The following is an 8,096-nucleotide window of genomic DNA, read 5'->3' as shown; positions in this document are numbered from 1 at the left end:
CTGTCCCACAGTTCTGTATTGTAATGTTTGCTAAAGCAACTACTTTGGATGGTTTACTCATGTTATCTACGGAATGCTAATTATGTTTTTTTTTAAATAATCAATTTTATTTATGTATTTATTTTTGGTTGCGTTGGGTCTTCATTGCTGTGTGCAGGCTTTCTCTAGTTGCTTCGAGTGGGAGCTACTCACTGCAGTGGCTTCTCTTGTTGCAGAGCTGGGGTCCAGGCACGCGGGCTTCAGTAGTTGTGGCGCGTGGGCTTAGTTGCTCCGTGGCACGTGGGACCCGGGCTCAAACCTGTGTCCCCTGCATTGGCAGGCGTATTCTTAACCACTGCGCCACCAGGGAAGTCCCACTAATTACGTTTTAAAGAGGAAATCAATTAAATGTAGTTTATACATCATTATTCTCATTTTGTATTTTATTTTAAAAATTAAGTGTACATAATTCAGGTTTTGCTAATATTACCTATTTTTAAAAAAATATATTTTGGGGCTTCCCTGGTGGCGCAGTGGTTGAGAGTCCGCCTGCCGATGCAGGGGACACAGGTTCATGCCCCAGTACGGGAAGATCCCACATGCCGTGGAGCGGCTGGGCCCGTGAGCCATGGCCGCTGAGCCTGCACATCCAGAGCCTGTGCTCCGCAACGGGACAGGCCACAACAGTGAGAGGCCCGCGTACGGCAAAAAAAAAAAAAAAAAAAATATATATGTATATATATATATTTTTTGACACTAATAACTAAACTGATTTTGAATTGCAATTAAAATAGATTATAAATAATATATATGTATGTATATATGTGTGTATATATATATAAATTTACTACTTCCTAAAACATTACCTCATAAGGCTCTAATTAAATTAATTAAATGGGAAACGTATATATTTGTATTTGATTATACACATAAGTGTTAAGCCCAACTTTCTAGGACATTAAAAATGTAACCTTTGAATAGTGTATTTCCATGGGATAAATTAAAATCTTTGGCAATTTTTCAAAATAGAATTTTAAAATGAAGAGACATTTCTCATTTTCAGATAGCTGTGTTAATATTTCCCATTTTTAAGAAAATCAGTTTGATTGAGTCTCTGACATATATCCTTTTAATAAGGAAATAAGAGCCTCCACATTATAAATAGAGATGCTAGTTACATCCAAGTTGGACTTACTAAATTAGCAAACACAATTCACCCATGTCCATAATATATAAAAGACTAGAAGCTTGAACTAATGACTAACAGAAGCAGTGAGTAATCAGCTTAGGCAAAGTGCTGTGATATTTCCCTTTCTTCCTGTGGCTACAATCTCAATACAAATGAGAAGTCCTCCAGAAGGATTTCCTGCTACTTACTCCACTGTTAGAATCTTTCTAAACAGCAGAAATGCACAAGGCCACCTCTGGGGCTACTAGACCAGAGCATATTGAGATAAATTTTGAGCAAGCTTGACATGCATCTCCATAGTCTGGGGAATATTTATGAACAAAGCATCTGGTGTTAAATATCTTCTGGGTCCACAGGACTGGGTAAAGAGAAAGCAGTACAAGCACCCTGCACCCTCATAAGCAACATCTGGCAAAGATGTAGAGTTACCCATTGGCCTAGTGAAAATGCTGCACAGGTGGCCAAGCTCAAACCATCCTGACAGCACCCTATACAAGAGGGTGCCCTGTTGGGGAAAAGGATTCCAGCAATGTAACTCTATGGAGTGTACTTCCAGAAAGTGGGAAACTGAATGGATCTATGACATATGCAGGTACTCACAGGAGCCTTAGAAGTACCCATTAATACAACCAATGAAAGAATTCACATTTGCCTGACACAGAGAGCTCAGATGATAATAAAACCAATCACAGAAGATATCTTCCCATCTTCTCTCAAAATACACTAGAGGAGGAAATGAGACCCAGAAGCAAAGGGTTAGAAGTAGAGAAGAAAGAGAAAAAAAACATGTTTGTCTTCCCACTACCAGTTCCCAAGCCAAGTGAGGTCACAGCTACATTGCTAAGTGGGGAAAAGCTTTCTGTTGTATGTGAGATTTAAGTTTTAAATTAAACCAGACTGGACTTTTTAATACCAAAAGGATTCAATATCTAAAAATGAGACTTCCTCTTACCAAGGAAATAAATATACAGCAAAAGATTCCAACAATTGAACTTTGTAGCAAAAGATTCCAGGCAAACTAGGAAGGGAGTATCAGAAATGTTTTAAAGCACTAGTATGGAGGAGGGGAAAAAAAGCCACTTTCTTATCTGTAACTTCACTGGATCCAATCCTTCTATTAAAGGGGTTAAATGCATGTCACCTCTCCTCCAGAAGCTCACAGTCCAATGAAGAATTAGTTGTGGGGTTGTTTCAATGTAATGCGAGATGTGAAAAGAAGCACACGCATTCATTAACAGGAGGGGCAACCCATCTAGTGAGCTTGTGAAAGACACTGGTACCTTAAATATGAATCTATTAGCTATGTAAAACATGTCAGAGACGGAGTAATGGGTTGTAATGAGTATTCTAGCCAGAGGGAGTTCTTTTCAGGAAGATTCCTATGTGAGGGAAAATAGGACATTGAGGAATTCAGTCCAGTGTGAATATTCCTCTCTGGAGGAACATCTTCCTCCACCTCAAAATGTTTTGTAGAGAGACGTGTGAGAAACCTAAGTGGGTAAGAAGGACCATTAGAAACTAATTCAAAAGACCTGTTTAATTTTTTTAATTTTCCTCTCTGCAAAAATCTTTGCTAACCACGGGTAGAAAAATCAATTAACAGATCTCCGAAGCCCTTCGGCAGAGGCCAGCCAAGGCTCAAAAAGAAGGTACAAACCGCAAGTAAAAAGAAACTTGAGGGGCAGCTAAGTAAAAAGTTCACTGGGGCTTCCCTGGTGGCGCGGTGGTTGAGACTCTGCCTGCCAATGCAGGGGACACGGGTTCGCGCCCTGGTCTGGCAGGATCCCACATGCCGCGGAGTGGCTGGGCCCGTGAGCCACAACTACTGAGCCTGCGCGTCTGGAGCCTGTGCTCCGCAACAAGAGAGGCCGCGACAGTGAGAGGCCCCCGCTTGCCACAATTAGAGAAAGCCCTCGGCACAGAAACGAAGACCCAACATGGCCAAAAATAAATAAATTAATTAATTAATTAAAAAAAAAAGTTCACTTACTGGATCCAGTGGAAACACTGCATCCTCACTGGCACCATCAGGGAAGTCCAACTGTGTGGGCCAAGCCAGCTCTTCCTTCTCAGGCTCCCCCCGCCAGCATCTTGTTTCTCCCCTTCAGGTGTCGCTCCACCTCTGAGGCGCTATTTTCTTAGGCCGATGAGGCGGCGGGCAACGAAACCTTCAAGGTGCTCACACTTTAACACTTCCTCTTCCGGCGGGTGTTCGCCAGCACCTGATGCCTCTCCGGGTTGTTCTGGAGCACATTCTCGGTATGCCTGTAGGCCTTAGCCACTAGCAGTTTTGCTTCATGGTCCATTATCTGCCGGAGGCCCTGACTGAAGGGGCGCCGTTAACTGTGAGGCCCTCCGGTGCCTCGGGGAAGGAGATGGGCTGGATGCTCGGTGCCACACCAAACTGCTTCCCCCCGGAGTGGGCAGTGCGGGTGACCTTCCTCAGGGTGTCCTGTGCCTGGGAAGGGGTCTTTTTGAAGGAGATGGTCCCTGACGACATGCGGCCGCCTAGGGCCTTGCACACCCTCTCCACCAGCGGCTCCATGGTGAAGAAGGGAGGGTCTCTCACAAGCATCGGAGCCAAGCCCAGTGTGGCGTTTGTGGCGCGATGGCGCCTTTCACCACAGCCTCCGTGTGCTCGAGCGGCCAGCCAAACAAAGCATGGCCTGATTCGTGAAACGCAACCCCCTTCCTGTCATCCTCTGAGAGGATCCTGCTCTTCCGGGCAGCGTGAGAGGGAAAACTCGAGGTTCGCCGCTCGGTCTTCCTGCAGTTCTCGCGAGGTTTCGCTACAGAGCCCGGCTACACCCGCACAGCTGAGCCCTGCCTTCAGCTGACAGGCAACGCAGATGAACTCTGCTGGCCCGGATTAGCGCCGGCCTTTTCAGGTGCCGCTTGAAAACCTCCTGCATTTCCCGCAGCGTGGGAAGGTCGAGGAGGCTTGTGAAGTCGGCCTGGCCTCAGCAGAGCGTTGTCAAAAATGTCAGTTCAGTTGGTGGACGCCAGGGCTCTGACGTGGTCGGTGGTGCACGGTTCAACCATTTTCACAGAAGCTGGTTCAGAGTCCGCCCCGCCTCCGTGTTGCAGGAGCCGGACCTGGTGGTGGGGCGCTTCTTGCCCACGGAGTCAGTCTCCTCAATGTACGCGACTCCCTCCGGGGGCGGGTGTGGGCTTCCTTGAAGAGGCTCCACAAATGCGCAGGGCCGAGACCTCCACAGACTCCGGACCGGCCAGCGCCAAGGAAGGCACAGGCCTCCGTCACTACCACCTTGGCCAGCGGCGTCTTCCCACAGCCCGGGCAAACAGCAGCGCACCTTTCAGAACTTTGGCACTGAGCTGAAGGAAGCACTCCGGGCTCTTCAGGTAATCACAAACCCTTTGACTGCATTCCCACCAAGTCTTTTGAGGCTGACTCGTTTCCGCACCTTGTTGTCCACCATCATGAAACGAGGCATTTTAAGCTGATTAAAAACACTGAATCCTGCTTCCCTCCCCGTCTCTCCAGTCAAATGGAAACAATGCACGGCCAAGCCCAGCGCTGATTTCCCCAAGGCGGAGGGAACATTTCCTAAGAAGCTGTAGGAAACTGGGGGTCCGGGCCTTGCCTTCCGTATTCAGCTTCTCTTCAGCCTCCAGAGTTTCTCTTTTAAACCGTCCGTATCTGCGCCTGCATTCAGTACACCCAGGCCAGCCGAGGACGCCGAACACTACAGCTCCGGGTGCAGGACGACTCCCACCACATCCTCCCGGCCACCAGGTGGACCTGTGGGGCCTCGCCCGTGGCCAGCGCCTCGTAGACAAAGTCGGTCCCGGAATGTTGGCCCCGCAGGGGCTGAGGAGTGCAGCTGCTGCGCCGCCACAGCGACGAGGACAAGGTACAGGTGGTTCTCCCTCCCCTTGCGCCTCCTCTTCCTCTCCTTCGTCTTCAGGGCTCCTCCTCTTGGATTTAGCAGTGGCCTTAGTTTCTGCTTCATCCTTGAGGTGTTAAGTTAGTAAGTACCATCTAAAAGTTTGTAGAGTCTGACTGGATTCTGGACCAGGTGCTGTGTCAGCAACCATCTGCAGATCCCGTCAGGGGTCAGCGTGAGCTGACGCACTTGCAAGCTCTGCGGGGGCTCGGCCTCCAACGCAGGGGAGACCTGCCGAGGCCTGCAGAGGCCTGTGAAGCACGTTTGTCTCCTCACCGACCCGCTCAGCCACCTGGGCCCGGTGCCCTGGCTGAGGGCACACTCCCCCTCCCCCACCCCACCCCCGCCCGCCTTTTTCTGTTGTTGTTTGGACTTTAACCACTTCACCTTTGAAGGGGAAGCTATTTTGCATGGAAATTATGTTCCATCAGGCTTCTCCCTTAGAGCACTCCTCAAAACATCATAAAATGTGGCATACTTGTTGTTCTAATGAATCTTCAAGCCTTACTACCTTTCCAACCAAATAGTTGTCTCTGAGCTTGCCTCTTAGAGAAATTCTGGAGCCACTCTGTAAATATTAATATTATCAACCTTCAAATTGTATATACATATAGATGTAGAGTATACTAGTACAGATTTCATTTCATTGACTCCTACTGGTTTTGCATTTTTTTGAAGATTATTTCTTAGTTTCATTTTGTTTTAATGGAAGTACAGTGCAATGAAAACAACTTGATAAACTTGTAGAAATGATTTAAATTAATAAAAGCCCGTTACATGTTTACTAAGAGACCCAAACACTAGATGTTCAGACTTCCTATTTCTATGTAAGATGTTGATTAATAGCAGCTACTGCTTTTGCATCCATCCCAAGGCTTATGAATAACAAGCCTTTTACCTCATTTTGTTTAGCATATGATGCATGGCTTTTGACTCTAGTCTAGGGATTTATTTGACTCACATTGTACACGTTTTAGAAACACTACTGAAGATTTAGATTGAGTGAATACCCAAGGGCCTAGGTAAACCACTATCTAGATTGAGTTGTTATTTAAGTACTATTTAACAAAATTACACTTGCATCACCTGGGAATATTTTGAACTGGCAGTTTGATGTAGAGGACAGCTACTGTAGGGCTACTCACTTTAATTTATTCAAAGGGAAATCAAGTCATAAGAGGAAAAAAGTCTCTATATTAAGATAGCCATCGCTGCTAACTGGTGATACATGGACGTTCTTTCCTAGGCAGGGTTATTGATTTGGAAAGGACAGTTCTTTTGTTGCTGTATAAGGAAATGAAACTATCAGGGTTATATGTGTGTTTTTACCACATTTGTAAATTCCGTAAGAAAGGATTGGGCCATTGCATTTTATTCAGAGGTAAAAAGAGAAGGTAAATTTTTCTGCAGAGTATACATGTTTTATCCCAAATTATACTTTCAAAGTATGTACAGATTTTTAAATACTAACTGTGATCAGGTCATTATCTAATTACTAGCAGTTTTAATTTTTAAAAATATAATTACCTCATTTGATGGTTATAATATTAACACTTTTCATTTAAGCTGTCACATAGTGGGGAAATGCTGAACAGGATGTGTTTTTCTCTTGGAACACTCTAGGAATGATCTGCTTGTTCCTTTTTATAACTGTTCTTTTGCAAAGACTGATTAGAATAAAAAAATACATATTTTACCTGCTGAAAAAAATGGCCGACTATGCTAGTCACATTTAAATATAATTACCATTAAAAGAAAGCATTTTGTAATCCCAGATTATTGGGGAAAATGTTTAAATAAATTTATAAAAATTTACACTTAAGAAAGACTCAATTCCCAGAATATCATTCATGAAATCTTCAGTAAAACAGCTACTGGCTTTATCATAAATACATTAATAATCTATACCCAGTAACTACCCATGGTGAATGTTAGACATTCTAGTAGAAAACATGAATAATATGAAACACTGATTTCAAATTTCCAAAGGTCTAAGAATGAATAGTGTTAGTGTTTCTTTGAGATTTTTAAAAAATAAGTTCTTCTCTGGCTGCAAGCATCAAATAAAATTGTATATAAGATTGTACAAAATAATAAGATTAAATTATCTAGTATGTAGTTTTCCTACTCTTAAAGGTATTCTTAATTTTTTAATTGCCAGTTCTGCTTAGTTGTTGATTTTTTAAACATGAATATTTTTTAGTAATACTAATTTGACATCTCATAGGCTTATTTAAAATACATTTTTCCCCTAGATTTATAACATGAACAACTTCAGAAAATAAGTAAAATGCATGTTTTATAATAGAATGTATTTCAAGTTGTAGCTTCTTGTAGTGGAGAAAGAGTGCATACTGTTTTCTATAATGGTTGTACCAGTTTACATCCCCACCAGTGGTCTACAAGTGTTCCATTTCTCCACACTTTAGGTACGTAGACTTCTGATCTCAAATTTCCAATACCTTATAGTATCTCTATCTATACTATTTTTAGACCCCCTTTAGTTTTATATTTTCATCCTCTCTTCAAATTGTATTTTTCCAGTGAACTTTTGTAATCCTTTCATTTATTCCCATCCTTTTCCCTTATGCCATAGATTTTCACATCTCCCATTTGGAATTAACCATTTCCATTTTTTTTCCCAGTTAAGTATACTGTTTGTGGTTCCAATGTTTTTTTCAACAAATGTGTTAAAGTGAATATAAAAATCCATATGTTCAAGTTGCTCTTATTTTAGTCTCAATGGATTTGAGGAATTTTTTAGTAACAAAACCATAATTTTTATAATCAAACATGACATTTCTAATTAATGAAGTGTCTGAAATGAGCAGTTTGTTTAAAGGAGTTTGTCCTAGGCCTTTTTGTTTTCTGATTTATTTTATTGCAGTATAGTTGATTTACAACATCCTATGTCTGTTTTGATAATATTACTAACTTTTAAAATTTCCTTATATAGGTGAAACAGGAATAGAACTACCATAAGTTAATATCATTCTGTATCATGAATGTCTGACTAATTT

General features: G+C 42.8%; 1 pseudogene; it reads right to left on the bottom strand.

The window, feature by feature from the left end:
- Positions 1-2,708: 2,708 nt before the first annotated feature.
- LOC111164636 (mitochondrial inner membrane m-AAA protease component paraplegin pseudogene) lies at positions 2,709-4,782 on the bottom strand (annotated as a pseudogene).
- Positions 4,783-8,096: the final 3,314 nt, after the last annotated feature.

Source organism: Delphinapterus leucas, chromosome 9, assembly GCF_059928025.1.
Source record: "Delphinapterus leucas isolate spDelLeu-1000000601 "Yukka" chromosome 9, BTC_Dleu_Yukka2, whole genome shotgun sequence".
NCBI classification, from domain to species: domain Eukaryota; kingdom Metazoa; phylum Chordata; class Mammalia; order Artiodactyla; family Monodontidae; genus Delphinapterus; species Delphinapterus leucas.
Note: the sequence above shows the minus strand (reverse complement) of the source record. Positions and strands in the feature narration are given on the sequence as shown.